The sequence below is a fragment of the Argopecten irradians genome, unplaced genomic scaffold (assembly GCF_041381155.1).
Source record: "Argopecten irradians isolate NY unplaced genomic scaffold, Ai_NY scaffold_0422, whole genome shotgun sequence".
NCBI lineage: Eukaryota > Metazoa > Mollusca > Bivalvia > Pectinida > Pectinidae > Argopecten > Argopecten irradians.
Genome location: NW_027187889.1, coordinates 3,034 through 12,275, shown reverse-complemented (window position 1 = coordinate 12,275; position 9,242 = coordinate 3,034). Strand labels below are relative to the sequence as shown.

At 36.9% G+C, this 9,242-nt stretch overlaps 2 pseudogenes; both read left to right on the top strand.

Annotated features, from left to right (window-relative positions):
- The first annotated feature begins 4,436 nt into the window (after positions 1 to 4,436).
- On the top strand, positions 4,437 to 5,072 carry LOC138312680 (uncharacterized; annotated as a pseudogene).
- Positions 5,073 to 5,124: 52 nt separating this feature from the next.
- LOC138312684 (uncharacterized) lies at positions 5,125 to 5,820 on the top strand (annotated as a pseudogene).
- Positions 5,821 to 9,242: the final 3,422 nt, after the last annotated feature.

Sequence of the window (9,242 nt, the reverse complement as noted above, 5' to 3'; positions counted from 1 at the left end):
AATCGCAAGGTTCCCATCTTGCTAACTCCAGCTGTCGTCAAAGGACTTAACATTGTTGTAAAGTTCCATGAATCACCTAGCAATCCATTGTTGTCTTTGAAATGGGTGAGAATAATGTAACGAAAACGCTATAATATACACAATAAGCTGGTCAAGGCACTTCGTCCAGAGCGGCCCCAGGGGAGCAGTTGAGAGAGGATATTCTATACATTGTTGGGTCATATGATCTATGTATCTTGAATGGACCGAATTTTTCGTCTAACGCAGGGTATTCAAATCCCTCTCGAATCTCTCACATACACAATACAGCTAATAATAAATATGTTGCAAATTTCCTCAACAACACAAATAACTAATCGGCGAGCTGGTTTGATGGCACTGACGCTATAGGGTACAAATTTTTGTCCTCTATCTTTTAGGGCATCTGTAGCCAACATTTGCTCTGTGTGGGTAAGTTCCCCATGAATCTGAATTTGTAAAAACTCCAACAATCTGGTCTAATGAATCACAATGATCAGACACGTGACATTCGGTATTGTAATGGCATACTGCTGAACAGTGTACAGGGATAGTCAAACGCTGACGGTGGGGTTTTAAGGTTTCATTTAAAATGGACCTAAGAAAATACTATCGTTTTGGGGTATATTGCTGCATCGTTTCTATAAAATTATTTGGTTATAACATACACTCCCTTTTAAGAAATGCAAATCTTCCTTCACCAAATCTACTTTGGTTTTGTTTGATTAATTAACGTCCTATTAACAGCTATGGTCATGTAAGGACGGTCTCCCATGTATGTGGTGTGTTGCGTCTATATTGTGCGAGGTGCGTGTTTTGGGAGACTATTATATTCATGTTGTGTCTTCTTGTATAGTGGAACTGTTGCCCTTTTTATAGTGCTGTTTCACTGAAGCATGCCGCCCAGGACACCAAGCAACACACCCTACCTGGTCACATTATACTGACAACGGGCGAACCAGTCGTCCCACTCCCTGTATGCTGAGCGCCAAGCAGGAGCAAAAACTACCACTTTATAGACTTTGGTGTGACTCGGCCAAGGGGACAGAACCCAGAGCCTTCCTCACAGGGCGAACGCTAAACTCAAGGCCAAAAGTGAAGCGGTGCCAAGGGAGGCATTAGGAAAGATAAAGTCAGTTAGGAAGAAGAGAAAAAATAAAATCCTAAATTTAGTCGCCTTTTACGATCATGCAATAGGAGCAGCAGGTACAATTCTAACGCCCTATCTGCAGGGCAAGTTCTGTAATGAAATAAATAAATAAGTAAATTGTAAAGCTAAATACAGTATATAATTTTGTTTTCTATTATTTTGAATAGTCCCAGAAATAACACAGAATACTGTTTGATTTTTTTAACGTCCTATTAACAGCCAGGGTCATATAAGGACGGCCTCCCATGTATGCAGTGTGTAGCGTGTGTGAAGTACGAGGTGCGTGTTTTGGGAGACTGCGGCATATTCGTGTTGTGTCTTCTTGTATAGTGGAACTGTTGCCCTTTCTATAGTGCTATATCACTGAAGCATGACACCGAAGACACCACGCAACACACCCCACCCGGTCACAGTAAGTCATGTATATCTAGGCAATCATCTTCTTGTGCTTCGATACAATATGCATGCGTGTAAAATAACATAATACATATATTTAAGCCAAAATGACAGATTGCATTTTTTCAACTATTCGAACCAGTCGTCCCACTCCCTGTATGCTGAGCGCTAAGCAGGAGCAGAAACTACCTCTTTTATAGACTTTGGTATGTCTCGGCAAGGGGACAGAACCTAGAGCCTTCCTCACTGGGGCGAACGCTTAACTCAATGCAAAAGTGAGGCGGTGCCAACGGAGGCATTAGGACAGATAAATTCAGTTAGGAAGAAAAGAAAAGATAAAATCCTAAATTTAGTCGCCTTTTACGATAATACACTAGGGGCAGCAGATACAATTCTAAAGCCCTACCTGCACGGCAAATTCTGATGAAACCAACAATACAAACTGTGAAGACACCCACAATACAGAGTGTGAAAACCTAAGTACTGATAATGAATCTTTGTCACCGATATGTAAGTTAATAAAGAAAAGAAGATAATGTATTCCTCGACAAAATAAAAATCTGCTTCATACGGAACATTTGATGTATAAAATGTATCACTCGTAATGTTAGTCATCCTTTGCCTCTCTCAAATTGATCTGATTTCTTTTTACAAATTTATTGATTTCAGATGATGTCCAAGCCAAGAGCAGTGGTTAGTTTTTACAAGTCATGAAGGTCAATTGTAATGAAAGAGGTATAGTCTGTTTTGTCCAGAACACCTCATGATCACTTAAACATTGTACAAACAGATTATATATCAGCTCATATTTTCATTATTATATCAAACAGATCCATTTCATCCAAACTTCATGCAAGTAAACAATAGCAGATTGCAATTTTATTAGAGCATTATAATATTCCTATAAATCATCCCCAGGTGAAGCAAGAAAAAGAGACGGTGAGAAGAATTCCCTTAAAATATGCCTCCAGAGACGCCCAAATGGTAAAGGCACAGCTAAACCGTAGACGAACTGCACTATATAAACAGCTGGCCATGTTAGAGGTTAACACTGGGTGGTTCTAAAATCAAGGGATTGGAAACAATAGCGTATGGGGGTACTGATAGTGACATGGAGTTATCATTTTTAGAGGAAAAGCTCCTGTGAATAGCATAAAGGCTAAAACTGCCCACAATTTGAAGAAGATAGCTATGTCACCAAAAAGGTCGCTGCTTGTTCAAGGCAGTTAGTGCCAGAGTCCCCAGGGCCATCACCATCTAAGGTCCCAGGCTGTATGGAGTCAATGCTGCATTTTCACAATTTGGCAAAAGATCAGGCCACCACATTAGCAGTATTGCCATTAGATATGTCTGACAAACTAACAGACATTCAGTCACCTGCTGCCTCTTTTAGTAAAAGAAAGCCACAGGTGAACTTATTCAGTCCAAAACAAAAGGGGATTTTTTTTTTTTAAAGTTATAAAAAACAACGTATATTATACAGCTGTAGTAAGTACAGTAAAAGGTGTCATTGCTAAGAACTCTGGGTCGACTAAATAAAATTACTTTGTTATAAGCGTAGTTTGTTAAAAAAGCAAATAATAAAATTACAATGCTTTTAATTTTAGTCCATCATTATTATCAGATGGTATTCAAAATGCCTTTTTCTATTTATCATTTTATGGTGGATGCTAAGAGCCATCTTGATCTTGTTTAAAATGTCCTAGTTGTTAGGTAATACATGCATATATATATTTTTACATGCATTGATACTAAATAATTTGTTTATGTCATTCCTACCAATATTTGGATTTATCAAATGTTTCATTGAACACAAGTATATTTTCATATCTTTCTGTTGTACGAGGACTACACTTTCACTCAATAAACCAGAAAATATGCCACTGGTATTTGTAAGAGTAGTAGTAGTTATACATGTACAGGGGCCCGGTTGTGATGGCATACTGTTCTTAAGCATGAACTGAGTGTGTTATCAGATACATGTACATGCATACCGTCTATATTCACTTCTACAGTTCATGAAAGGTTTAAGTAAATTTCGTACAGTCATGTCCAAGCTATAAACATCAAATAAGATATTTTGAACTTGCTTACTTGAAATTTTGGAAGGCCATAATATAATCATTAAAGTGGGGTCAAATTGTGTTTTGATTTTGAAATTGCTATCATTTGATAGTAATTATTGTTTATGTAACAAACAAATGAGATTTGTGAACGCAATAACTTGGATAAATATGAACCGATCTTAATGAAACTTTGTATGTAGACTAACATTTGAATTATCTCGGACGGATACGAAAATTAGCGTGATTCGACAGTAATTTGCAAAGGGCAATAAATCCGTAAATAATTATCATTGGGCCTTATGCACGCGATACGTTTCTGCCATTTTATAACGCGATATGCGTAAAGGCGACATTACAAGCCGACAGGTGAAATCACCGTGTTTTCTTATGTATTATTCATGTATTATATTAGAAGAAGTGATGTCACTGTTACACGGACTTTTGATGACTTTGTGATACGATTTATCACACGTGTAGTATTGTGTTTGCGATCAAACTACAATGGGCTCTGTACAGGTGAGAAAACAGGTAAACAAAACTTGGCCGTCGGGTCAGACCCCCCGCGTTGCCCACCTGTTATGGTACATTAATGCAATTATTAGTTTACTATAAGTTACTTTCACAAATATTTAAATCATAAAACCTGACCGGAATATATATGGGACAAAGAAGTAATCTGAACCGTGTGGACAAAAACATTTGTCAAATTTTCAAGGCGATCTCCCCCTTTATCAAGACACACAAAACGAACACGATTACATACTATAACACGAACAGTAAAACGGGACAACGGAAGACGAAAGACTATGGAGGACATTGATGAACGTGTCATCACAGACAAGATCAGTACAAAACGTCACAAAGTAGAGGGATTCAATTCAATAGAGAGGGCAGAGTTAACAGTCTGAGAAGCAACACAACAAAGAACCAGATATATATGAGGAGTGTATGTCAAGTAGCTATGATGAAACATTCGTATAATGTGTATGTGCGTTTTAAAGATGGAGGACAAAAACTTAAGTGGGCGACATTGCCATGTCCTGCAGGTATTGATGGACAGTGTAAGCACATTGTTGCAACATTATACAGCATTATTGACCTACACCATCAGGATGTTTCTACAATCCCTGATGTAAAGACATGCACAGACAAGCTTCAGATGTGGCATGTGCGAAAGCCAGTGACTGACGAATCACTTCTGTTCAGTGATATTACATTTGTGAAGCATGACCCAGACAAGCAAGTTAAGAGATTTGTGCTGCAACATTAAAGAACACAATTTTGTCCCAGAATTTGGTAAAAGTGTGACAGAGGAAACGTTGCAGAAACTTATTACCATTTACGATTCTACAGGGTTGAAATTACCGGTATTAGAAACAATTAAAGACGACAACCAATATGTCCCTGTGTTAACAAAACAGCAGTGTGATTCTTTTGTTTGATTAATTAACGTCCTTTTAACAGCTTTGGTCATGTAAGGACGGCCTTCCATGTATGTGTGTATGTTGTGCGAGGTGCGATTCTGATTTGTACGCGGAACTGTATAGTGCTATCAATCAAGCTTCATTCGAAGTTGACCAGGACATATTCCTATCCACAGCTACACCAGAGATGAGACATTATTTTGGAACTGTGGTTGACAGTGCCTTTGACTGCATGCAGTTTGTTGAAAAGAACACTCGTCTGCAAAGCAAGTCGAAATTCTGGTTCGAACATAGTGAGTACAGGATAACAGCATCAAGTTTCGGGTCTTTTTGTAGACTGATGGAAGCAAGTGATCCTGTTAGAAATTTCAAACAGAAGAAAAAGTTTTTCGCCACAAGAAGTGGGAGACATGGCTTTAACTAAGAGGCAATGGCATTTGCAAAATATGCAGAAAAGAAACCATGTCAAAACTGCCCAGTTGTGGTGAATTCAGAGATTCCATTTCTAGCTGCAACACAGACTAGTGAAAATAGATGGACAGCTCCGACTAGTTGAAGTAAAGTGCCCCTATTCATTGATTCAACGGAAGACCAACTTCTATTTATATGTAGATGATGGTGTAGTGAAACTGCAAAATTCACACGACTATGTCTCTAAGTGCAGTGCCAGCTGAATTTGACTGGAATATGCATTTGTGATTGTTTGGTGTTTGTTCCCCTAAATGATTTGAAAGTTCTTGAGATCACTCGAGTGAAGGATTTTTAGGTCATTTGACCCAAAGGGAATGAGCATAATCCTTGCAATTGTATAATCCTTTCCTTTGTAAAACATGAAAATAACCCTCAGTTCTTGTGTCAAATGCTTATGTATGTCTACATGTATATCTGAATGCCAATGCAGTGTGCTTATGTTTTTGTTTTCTTTATTGTAGGTATCGGCAAGGACGCATATTGAAACGGAAAACATCAGAAAGCTTCCTTGACCCATTCGAGTAAGAATTTATTCATGAAGTTATTTGCGTTTACAATGCGATATACGCAAGGTATTTTCATTCTTCAATAATTGATTTTTATTTGTTTCATACTATATCCGGCTTAAAATTTCTTTAGTGTAATGTCAGTCCTTCAAATTCAATTAAGTTTCTTTTACAATCACGAAGTTGGCATCATCAGCTCCAATAAAAGCATTGATATTTGATAATTTTGATAGTGGACCCTGGATGAAATTAGACAAAAATGACAGCATAATAAATGACACATTGATGTAAATGTATTTTATGTTATAGGCCTACAGACACATTGGAGACAAATAATAAGATACTTTTGAGGAAGAGATTGATGACGAACCAGGTGAGGATCAGGAAGACATTGTTGGCACAGGAATTCAAAGAATTCGCCGTGAAAATGACCACCAAAAGCTGACACAGGACCAAAGTTGCCAAGTTTTCTTGGAGCCTTTGCTTGCATTGACTAAAACAAAAAAAATCAACCTGTCTTACCAGGTAATGGGATGCAAGGAGGAAGTCACCATCCGAAACAAGTTCACTGGATCTGCATTATACCTCACATGGCTATGTCACTTCATAATCAAACAAATCTGAAAAGTTTCACATACATGCATAATTATTATAGCGACCTCTTGCATACTAACAATTAATTTGCATGTAAGATTGTTAATTATATGCCAGCCAACCAAATCTTACCTACTGCATGAACATGGGGATAATATATACTTGTTTGTTTGTTTGAGTTTTACGGCCCATCGACAACTAAGGTCATTTAGGGCCAAACTACAAGTCATGCATTAATATCAGGATAAAAGATCAGGGTAAGAAAAGGCAAGTAAGGACTAAAACAAAGATTGTAAACGTTTATTTGATAAAAAAAAAAGGTTTGCATGGGATTAGACGTATACATTAAAATGATGGATGGTTATGTTTTTGTTTATAATTCATATTTTTTTTTATTCAAAACATTGACATTGTTATGAACCAAAACAAAATTGCAATGAGTTCAAGTATCAGAGATCTACTTATTCAATCTTGCATTTCTATGATTATGAATGGGTGGTTGAATGGAGCATCTGTAAGCTGGTATCTGGAAATATCCAGCATGTATAAGGTTGTAAGTGCAGGGTTCCAAACTAGCTATATTTAGTTTGTGGAAGATTAGCAAAATCAATAAATGAAATAAATGCATTTATTGTGTCATGATCTATTCTAATTTTACACATATACGTCAATGAACGTGAACTTTGAATGAAAAACCATTAATAACAAACAATATAACTTTTTTTCCAGCTATACATGAACCTGTAGCTGTACATGTATTTGTTTGTTTGTTTGATTTATTAACGTCCTGTACATGTAGGTGAGATACTGATCAAAACAAATGGTGGCATCTGGTGGCCGGGTTTATGATTGGTGGATGTACATGTGGAACTTTCCTAAATGAGGAAGATGAGGTTAGGTAAGCATGTTTATTAAATACAGTAATAATATAATATATTGAATATAGATGATATTATGTAAATAACTTTAAACCAAGTTTCTCATGTTATTACCAACTATTGAATGAAATATTCATTGCCTATCTGTGTGTTCTTATCAACATCTAGTCAAAAATGGCAGGAACACTGTAAACGAACTAGATCACTATCCTAAGTTTTGTCTCGTTTCTCCTTCTGTTGCAGTTTTAACACTGAATCTTGAAATGCAAGCAGTGTTTCATATCTCTCCTCCTGATGCCTTGTTAGCATAACCATTGACAAAAGGAAATTGGTGTCCAATGCCGTCATCATGAAGAAGATTCCTAGGATCAAGAGGGTCTTTACGTATGTTTTTTAGACAAAAAAAATAAAACATATACTTTACAGAACTTTGTATAGTTAACGAAATTTTTTAAGCAAAGTGTATAATTATTTCTATTTATATTTAAAGATGAACAGTTACGGGCCAAGTAAATGGCTTGAAAGCTCGGTAAAAAAGGTGTGAATGTATTCCGTAATAATTTCTTCCATACATGAGGGAAAGGGGAGGAGTCCGTCCCTGCATGACCCTACAGGCTGTGTAAATAGGACTTTAATAATAATCAAACAAACAACAAAAGTACAGAGACAAACCAGCCAATTCCACCAGATATTGACATAAACCAGCCAGATTCTACAGATGTTGATATAAACCAGCCAGATCCTACAGTTGTTGACACAAATAAGCCAGATCCTACAGATGTTGACACAAACCAGCCAGATCCTACAGATGTTGACAAAAACCTGCCAAATACTACAGTTGTTATAGACACAAACCAGCCAAATCCTACAGATGTTGACAGAAACCAGCCAAATCTTACATATGTTGACACAAACCAGCCAGATCCTACAGATGTTGCCACAAACCACCCAATCTACAGATGTTGATATAAACCAGCCAGATCCTACAGATGTTGACACAATTGTATGTTTGTTTGAGTTTTAACGGCCCATCGACAACTAAGGTCATTTAGGGCCAAAACTACAAGTCATGCATTAATATCAGGATAAAAGTTCAGGGTAAGAAAAAGCAAGTAAGGACTAAAACACAGATTGTAAACGTTAATTTGATAAAATATAAAAGGAGGTTTGCATGGGATAAAATAAATTGGCTAAAACACATGAGAAAACTCATGCACAATGTTGAAGAAACGATGAAATGTTGAAGTTGATACGATGTATGATGAGAAAACGTTCATATTTTGCTTAAAATACCGATCTCTTTGAGAAAAATTAAAAATACGATTATGTCTCACGGCATGAAACAAAGTGTACATGTCGGAGACATCGTAGTATATATCTCGTATGTGTTTAAAATCAATACAATGCAATAAAATATGCCTCCACTGTGAGAGGAGAATCACACATGCATTGTGCATGTAGGAGGATACAAACCAGCCAGATCCTAATATATGTTGATATATACCAGCCAGATCAAAATGAAAAGATTAGAAATCAGGTGCAGATTTAGACACATTCAAAAGCAGAAATGATGAAATTAAAATACCGACAAGCAAACTAGATCAGAAAATGGACGGAACATCGATCTCTCATACTTCGAGCGTTGGGATTCGAGAAATCTGATACCCTAACGATAATGATTTCAAACAAATTGAAAAGGCGGATCAAAGTCTACGAGAAACGGTAGAATAGAGATGACA